Raw genomic sequence first — 7500 nt, 5'->3', positions numbered from 1 at the left:
AGCCGAGGAAGCCCAGCACCATGATGATGACGCCGATGGCGATCATCAGGTCCACGGCGGGGACGGCGTTGTTGGTGGTGATCTGGTAGGGGGAGGACAGACATTTGGGAAGACAGACATTTATTACATTCATAAAGCACTTTAACCCTCACGTTGTCTTTGGAAGTTGTTTTGTTTTACATCCGGAATAAAGGAAGTCAAAATACGGGTGAAAAATGCTGGAAAAAGCAGCAAAATCGATGGGGGGAAAAAAGTAATCAAAAAATACAAAAGCTTCATTAAAAAACTGTGTAAAAAGCAACAAAAACATAGAGATAAGAGGAAAAAAGAGGGAAGACAACACAAGAGTTAAAGCAAACACCTTGGCAAGACAAAAACACACACACACACACATATATATATATATATACACACACACAAACATATATACACACACAAACACACATATATACACACACACACACACACACACACACACATATATATACACACCCAAACACATAACAACACACATATTATATATACACACCACACCAACACTATATACACACACATATATATACACAACACACACACACATATATATACACACCCACATATATACACACCCACCACACCCACACACACACACACCCACACCACACACCTTACCACACACACACAGAATATACACACACATCATATATAATATTATATATACTACACACACACACACACACACACACACACACACACACCACACATACATATACATTTAGTGACGATTTCCTTTAGATTTCTTCTTGAATTTGTCTCCTTTGGAGAATATTTGCATATTAATCCCCGTGTATTTCATATCAAAATGTCAGAACTCAGCTTTTTGCATAGTGATGCCCAAATGTGTTCCAGAGTACTGTATAATACACATTATATACACACACATCAGCATGTGATACAAATTGTAATACACAACCTTTTCTTACTTAATTTTTACTTACTTATTAAAATGTTGTATTTGTATTTGTGCTTCCTGTGGGACTGCATGTGTAAATTAGCATAAAGCTAACTCTGGTGGCTACATTTGGGTTTTAATTGCACATTGTCCCTTACAAATAAAATTGAAATTTAAAATGTAATTAGATCTGTGTGTGTGTGTGTGTGTGTGTGTGTGTGTGTTAGGGTTAGATGTATAGTCACATATGTTCTGTGTGTTTTTGTTAATTATCCTGTTGTCTTTATTTCATTTCATTCTTATTTCTAGTTATGCTTTTTTTTTTAAATGTTTGCTGTTTTTAATGTAAAGCCCCCCCCCCCCCTCCATGCCTATCAGGGTTGTTTATAGAAGGAAAAACCGATGTATCTTCATGGGGGGGGGGGGGGGTCTCACCTGGTTTCCAGCCTTGGTACTTTCAGGTAGATGGAACGGCCAGGATGAGGCATCCACTGAGCTGCAGAGAGAGACAATCACATTTATACACATGTTTTAAGTCTTCCATTTACTTTACAGTGTTAATCACACACACCACACCCCACACACACACACACACACACACACACACCACACACCACACACACACACCCCACACACACAGAACTAGTCTTCTTAGAAAATTACATTTAACACAGATGGGGAACAAGCGTTTATCGGTGAGACTCTGGCGCCATCCGGTGGAAACATCCTGCAGCAGCTCAAACGCCACAAGATTTAAAGATGGATGATGTGTATTTTTTTATTTTTTTAAGCCCAAAAAGAGACATTTTCTGCTATTAGTAGATAGTAGATTTGAGTTTCTTCAAGGGAGTCATCCCAAAAGGATTAATAAAGAGAAGTCTAAGTCTAAAGATCAAATCGATAAGCTGCCAACTATCACTAACCACCAACTATTTGAAAAATCAATGAATCGGTTTGAGTCATTTTTTATGAGACAAATAGGAACATTTGTGTGATTCCAGCTTCTTAAATGTGAATATGTTCTACTTTCTTCTCTCCTCTGTGACAGTAGATTGAATATCTTTGAGTTGTGGACAAAACGAGACATTTGAAGACGTCATTTTGGGCTTTTTGAGGAACACGGATTCCATTTTCTGACATTTTAGAGACCAAACAAGTAATCCATTCATACACAAAATAATCCAGAGATCAATCAACAATAAAAAACTTTTTTTTAATAGTATTTAATTGAGAAAACAACTGTTTTGCAGATTACAGTTTGCAAGAAAACTCTTGTTTTGTCTGATAAGTTCAAACAGGAAAAGTATGAAGGGGAATTTCAGAGTTCAAGGTGTTTTCACTGTTGATTTGTGTAACTTTTGCACAGTTTTTTGAGTTGAGAGAGATGCAACATTCTTTCCAAAGGTCAACGAGAAATCACCAATCGGGATTTCAATACTGACCAATAATTAAGGGCTCCTTGCTCTGTCTCTTAACTAAGGGGTCCTTGGTCTGTCTCTTAATTAAGGGGTCCTTGGGGTCAGAGATCCGTCCTCGATCGTACCTCTTCATGGATCCATCCTCGATCATAGCTCTTCAGAGAGCCGTCCTCGATCATAGCTCTTCATGGATCCATCCTCCATCCTGGCCTTCCGGATCCGTCCTCGTCATAGCTCTTCACGGATCCATCCTCGATCATAGCTCTTCACGGATCCATCCTCGTCATAGCTCTTCACGGATCCTCCTCCATCATGCTCTCAGGATCCATCCTCCCTGCGCTCTTCATGATCCGTCCTCGATCATATGCTCTCACGGATCCATCCTCCATCATAGCTCTTCATGGATCCATCCTCCATCATAGCTCTTCACGGATCCATCCTCCCATAGCTCTCACGGATCCATCCTCCATCATAGCTCTTCACGGATCCACCTCCACATCCTTCACGACCTCCTCCATCCTGGCTCTTCATGGATCCGTCCTCGTCATCAGATCTCTTCGACATGGCCATCCTCGACATAGCTCTTCACGGATCATCCTCCATCTAGCTCTTCATGGACCATCCCATCTGCTCTTCAGGATCCCCTCGATCATAGCTCTTCACGGATCCATCCCCTCATAGCTCTTCATGGATCCACCTCCTCATAGCTCTTCCGATCCAGCCTCACTACCTCAATCACCTCCACTAGCTCTTCACGGATCCATCCTCCATCATAGCTCTTCACGGATCCATCCTCCATCATAGCTCTTCACGGATCCATCCTCCATCATAGCTCTTCACGGATCCATCCTCCATCTTAGCTCTTCATGGATCCATCATAGCTCTTCATGGATCCGTCCTCGATCATAGCTCTTCAGAAATCCGTTCTCGATCATAGCTCTTCATGGATCCATCCTCGATCATAGCTCTTCATGGATCCATCCTCGATCATAGCTCTTCATGGATCCATCCTCCATCATAGCTCTTCATAGATCCATCTTCGATCATAGCTCTTCACGGATCCATCCTCCATCATAGCTCTTCATGGATCCATCCTTGATCATAGCTCTTCATGGATCCATCTTCGATCATAGCTCTTCACGGATCCATCCTCCATCATAGCTCTTCACGGATCCATCCTCCATCATAGCTCTTCACGGATCCATCCTCCATCATAGCTCTTCATGGATCCATCCTCCATCATAGCTCTTCACGGATCCATCCTCCATCATAGCTCTTCATGGATCCATCCTCCATCCTAGCTCCCCTTCCTCGCTCCTCTGGGCAGAAATGAGAGCTTTGAGACAGCCTTCATGAACGAGGACCAGAACGACTTCCAGTTCTATTGAGGGCAAAGGAGATCACAAAAAGAGACTCGGGGGTCCAACCCATGGAGAGACTTGAGTCCAGGTCCTTCCTGGGCGAGGTTCAGGACTGATGAGCGTCATGTTTTATTCAACACTCGCCACAATTAGCCGCCACAAACACACTCCTGCCTGACAGTAATTACATGCCATCAATATTTCATCCTCAGAGAGAAAACAGAGCCGGGAAACCGAGACCAGACCCCGGCGCTACCATGGAGACCCGGATAACTACAGACGCATGTCGATGAAACGGACGTTAATGAAGATAAATACAGAAATGCAACATGGCCGCTCCGGCCTGAGCTCACAGCACAACATCTGCGTTCACTCATATAAGCAGCAGCAGCATCTTGTCACTGATGTGGTTTTAAATTGATTTAATGAGGCTTTTCATCTAGTTTTTGTTTTCTTAATGTAAAGTGATGTGAAAGACACACAAAAAATTAAATAACAAGTTCAGTAACAACTTCACTCTGTGTTTTAAAGTAATGTGGGTTGATAGGAGTTCCCTTTTATCTGAGGTTTTATACAACAAGCTATTAATTTATCAATGAATGAAAGTAATGAGATTAAAGTTGCACTCGTTAACACAACTTCTTCATTTCACTTACTCGTTAGTTAACACAACTTCTTCATTTCACTTGATGTTGTGAGCTTTACATTTACTTTACAGTGTTAATCACTCGTGTCTCACACACACACACACACACACACACACACACACACACACACACACACACAAACACACACACACACACACCTCTCACCCTGAACTAAGTTCTTTTCATAGAAAATTACATTTAACGCAGATGTTTTGAGCTTTCCATTTACTTTACAATGTTAATCATTTGTGTCTCTCACACACACACACACACACACACACACACACACCACACACACACACACACACACACACACACACACACCACACACACACACACACACACACACACAGAGCTTAGTTCTTTTCAAATTCAGGACGGCTGAATAAACCGATCACACACACACACCAGACCAGTGAAACCAGTGCAACCAGTTTCCTTTTTGACCAATCAGCAACAGCCTTCAGCTGATGGATGCAGTCAGCAGAGGTGTAAGACGTACTCAGGTCTTTTTACTTCATTAGAAGTAGAAATTTAATCCACTACACGCATCTGAGCTTTAGTGACTTTAAAAATAAAGATTTTTTGCACACAAAATAGATATGAACTCTTTATAAAATATGCTTTCTTTTACTTTCTATTGCAGGATATGATCCAATAGAATAGAGAAGTGGTTTCCAGCTTATCTACTGTTTTATCACTGGATTAAAAAAATACACCCATGCAAAGCTGGGGTTTTCATTTGAAAGGTGGTTGCCAGGCGACACTAACATTCAATGAAAACGACTTGTGAGTTGTGAATGACTTTGTTTAATCACCTAAACAAAGCCACACCTGCAGGGCGACATAGACGCAACATTACCTCAACAGGTGCGGAAAACAAACACGCCCTCGGCGCTGCAAAGACTCTTCTATGAACCAATCGTCAACTATTTGGATAATCAGGTCGTTTTAAGTCATTTTGAATAAAAATTCTCTGATTCTGGCTTCTTCAATGGGAAAATTTCTTAGTTGTTTTCCAACCATATCTCTCTCTCTCTATATATATCTATATCTATATATATATATATATATATATATATATATCTATAGATATATATATCTATAGATATATAGATATATATATCTATAGATATATATAGATATAGATATATCTATAGATAGATATATCTATATATCTATAGATATATCTATATAGATATATCTATATAGATATAGATATATATATATATATACACACACCTACATACACACACACACACACAGTAGATATATATATATATATATATATATATATATATATATAGTGTGTAGCTACATACTTCTGAGATATTTTATCTTAACTAGACAAAACCTTGCAAACACTAAACTAAGTCAAAACTAAAATAAACTAAAACATTTAAAAACTACAGTAACCATGTTGAGAACTACACACACTAAGTAATGTCTCTGTCATTGTGTAACAGACATGCCGACTGGATTAGAGGGTGAAACCGTCAGATGAGACGCTGTCATTACACAATAACCACACACTCACGCATGCAACCAGACGAAACCTGGAGGGGGGGGGGGCACACGCACCCACCCAGCAGAAACCTAGATGGGGAGGGGAGGGGGGGAGGGGGCATTCTCACATGTGGAGATTTTTTCTCCCATTTGCCTTATTTTTCAAGCCATTTCAAATCTTCTAAAAACCTGTATCATTTGGAAAAAAAACCTTGCTAGTTGCCGAGGAACACAATCTTACTGCAGAGCGGTTCCCTAATTCTGAAACCACGACAATACTAATGTTGAGGAGTTATTTTAATTCCACTCCTAAAAGTTGAGGTTGAGTTATTTTATTTCCACTCCTAAAAGTTGAGGAGTTAATTTTGCTCCAGCTAAATGTTGAGGAATTATTTTATTTCCACTCCTAAAAGTTGAGGATGAGTTATTTCCACCCCTGCTTCCTAAAAAGAGAGGCAAAGTTTGCCCATGGAGAAATTCAGTTTAACAGATCTATCAAATAAATCAACTAATCGATTAGTTGACAAAATCATTTGAGTGTTCGTAGACTTTCGTTAAATCGAGAAGAGCACGCCATTTTTGCAAAACGTTTTTGCTTGAATGCAAATTCCTGAGACTATTGATTATTATATCAATAATAAATGAGTTATTTTTCAATTTCTTCCCGAAAGTAAAATCCAGCAACAACAGTCCTTTACTGCGACTTAGAGAGCGTCCGACTGGGCTTTGCTTCAGAGCCAAAACGTCTCCTTTCTGTTTGGATTATCTGTTTCCTGTGCAGGACCGGTCCTCCAGCATCTGTTATTCATGGGGTGCACTCTGCAGACAGGTGTTAATGTACAGAGACAGAACTGCAGGTAAATGGCAGTTTTTTCTGTAAAGCTGAGCCACAGACACCACAGCAGACAGACTGAGAGGCCTTAAAGTGACAGTAGACTGAATATCTTCTAGTTTCTTCTCTCCTCTGTGACAGTAGACTGAATATCTTCTAGTTTCTTCTCTCCTCTTCAACAGTAGACTGAATATCTTCTAGTTTCTCTCTATCTCATTCAACAGTAGACTGAATATCTTCTAGTTTCTTCTCTCCTCTGTGACAGTAGACTGAATATCTTCTAGTTTCTTCTCTCCTCTGTGACAGTAGACTGAATATCTTCTAGTTTCTTCTCTCCTCTTCAACAGTAGACTGAATATCTTCTAGTTTCTTCTCTCCTCTTCAACAGTAGACTGAATATCTTCTAGTTTCTTCTCTCCTCTGTGACAGTAGACTGAATATCTTCTAGTTTCTTCTCTCCCTCGTCAACAGTAGACTGAATATCTTCTAGTTTTTCTCTTCCTCTGTACAGTAGACTGTATCCTTCTTCAGATATCTTAGTCGCTCTGTGACAGGAGACTGAATATCTTCTAGTTTCTTCTCTCCTCTGTGAACAGTAGACTGAATATCTTCTAGTTTCTTCTCTCCTCTGTGACAGTAGACTGAATATCTTCTAGTTTCTTCTCTCCTCTGTGACAGTAGACTGAATATCTTTGAGTTGTGGACTAAAACGAGACATTTGAGGACGTCATCTTGGACTTTGGGAAACACCAATCAGCATTTTTCGACTATGAAAATAATCGTTAGTTGCAGCCCGACTTCCCTC

At 40.1% G+C, this 7500-nt stretch overlaps 1 protein-coding gene and 1 long non-coding RNA gene across 16 annotated transcripts in view; both read right to left on the bottom strand.

Moving 5' to 3' along the window:
* Positions 1 to 7500, bottom strand: part of nrcama (neuronal cell adhesion molecule a) — a 1100153-nt gene that overhangs the window by 684055 nt on the left and 408598 nt on the right. The gene's annotated exons all lie outside the window — the stretch shown is intronic.
* LOC116673023 (uncharacterized) overlaps positions 1 to 7500 on the bottom strand; it is a 20214-nt gene that overhangs the window by 1636 nt on the left and 11078 nt on the right. Inside the window, exons 4-5 of the long non-coding RNA XR_004327710.1 lie at positions 1367 to 1427; positions 1 to 82 (exon numbers count right to left, since the gene is read on the bottom strand). The exon at positions 1 to 82 is cut by the window's left edge and continues 41 nt beyond it. This is a non-coding gene — a long non-coding RNA (uncharacterized LOC116673023). The remainder of the gene's footprint in view (positions 83 to 1366; positions 1428 to 7500) is intronic.

Source organism: Etheostoma spectabile, chromosome 23, assembly GCF_008692095.1.
Source record: "Etheostoma spectabile isolate EspeVRDwgs_2016 chromosome 23, UIUC_Espe_1.0, whole genome shotgun sequence".
In the NCBI taxonomy this organism is placed as follows: Eukaryota; Metazoa; Chordata; class Actinopteri; order Perciformes; family Percidae; genus Etheostoma; species Etheostoma spectabile.
The sequence above is the reverse complement of the archived record's forward strand: the minus strand, read 5'-3'. Positions and strand labels throughout refer to the sequence as shown.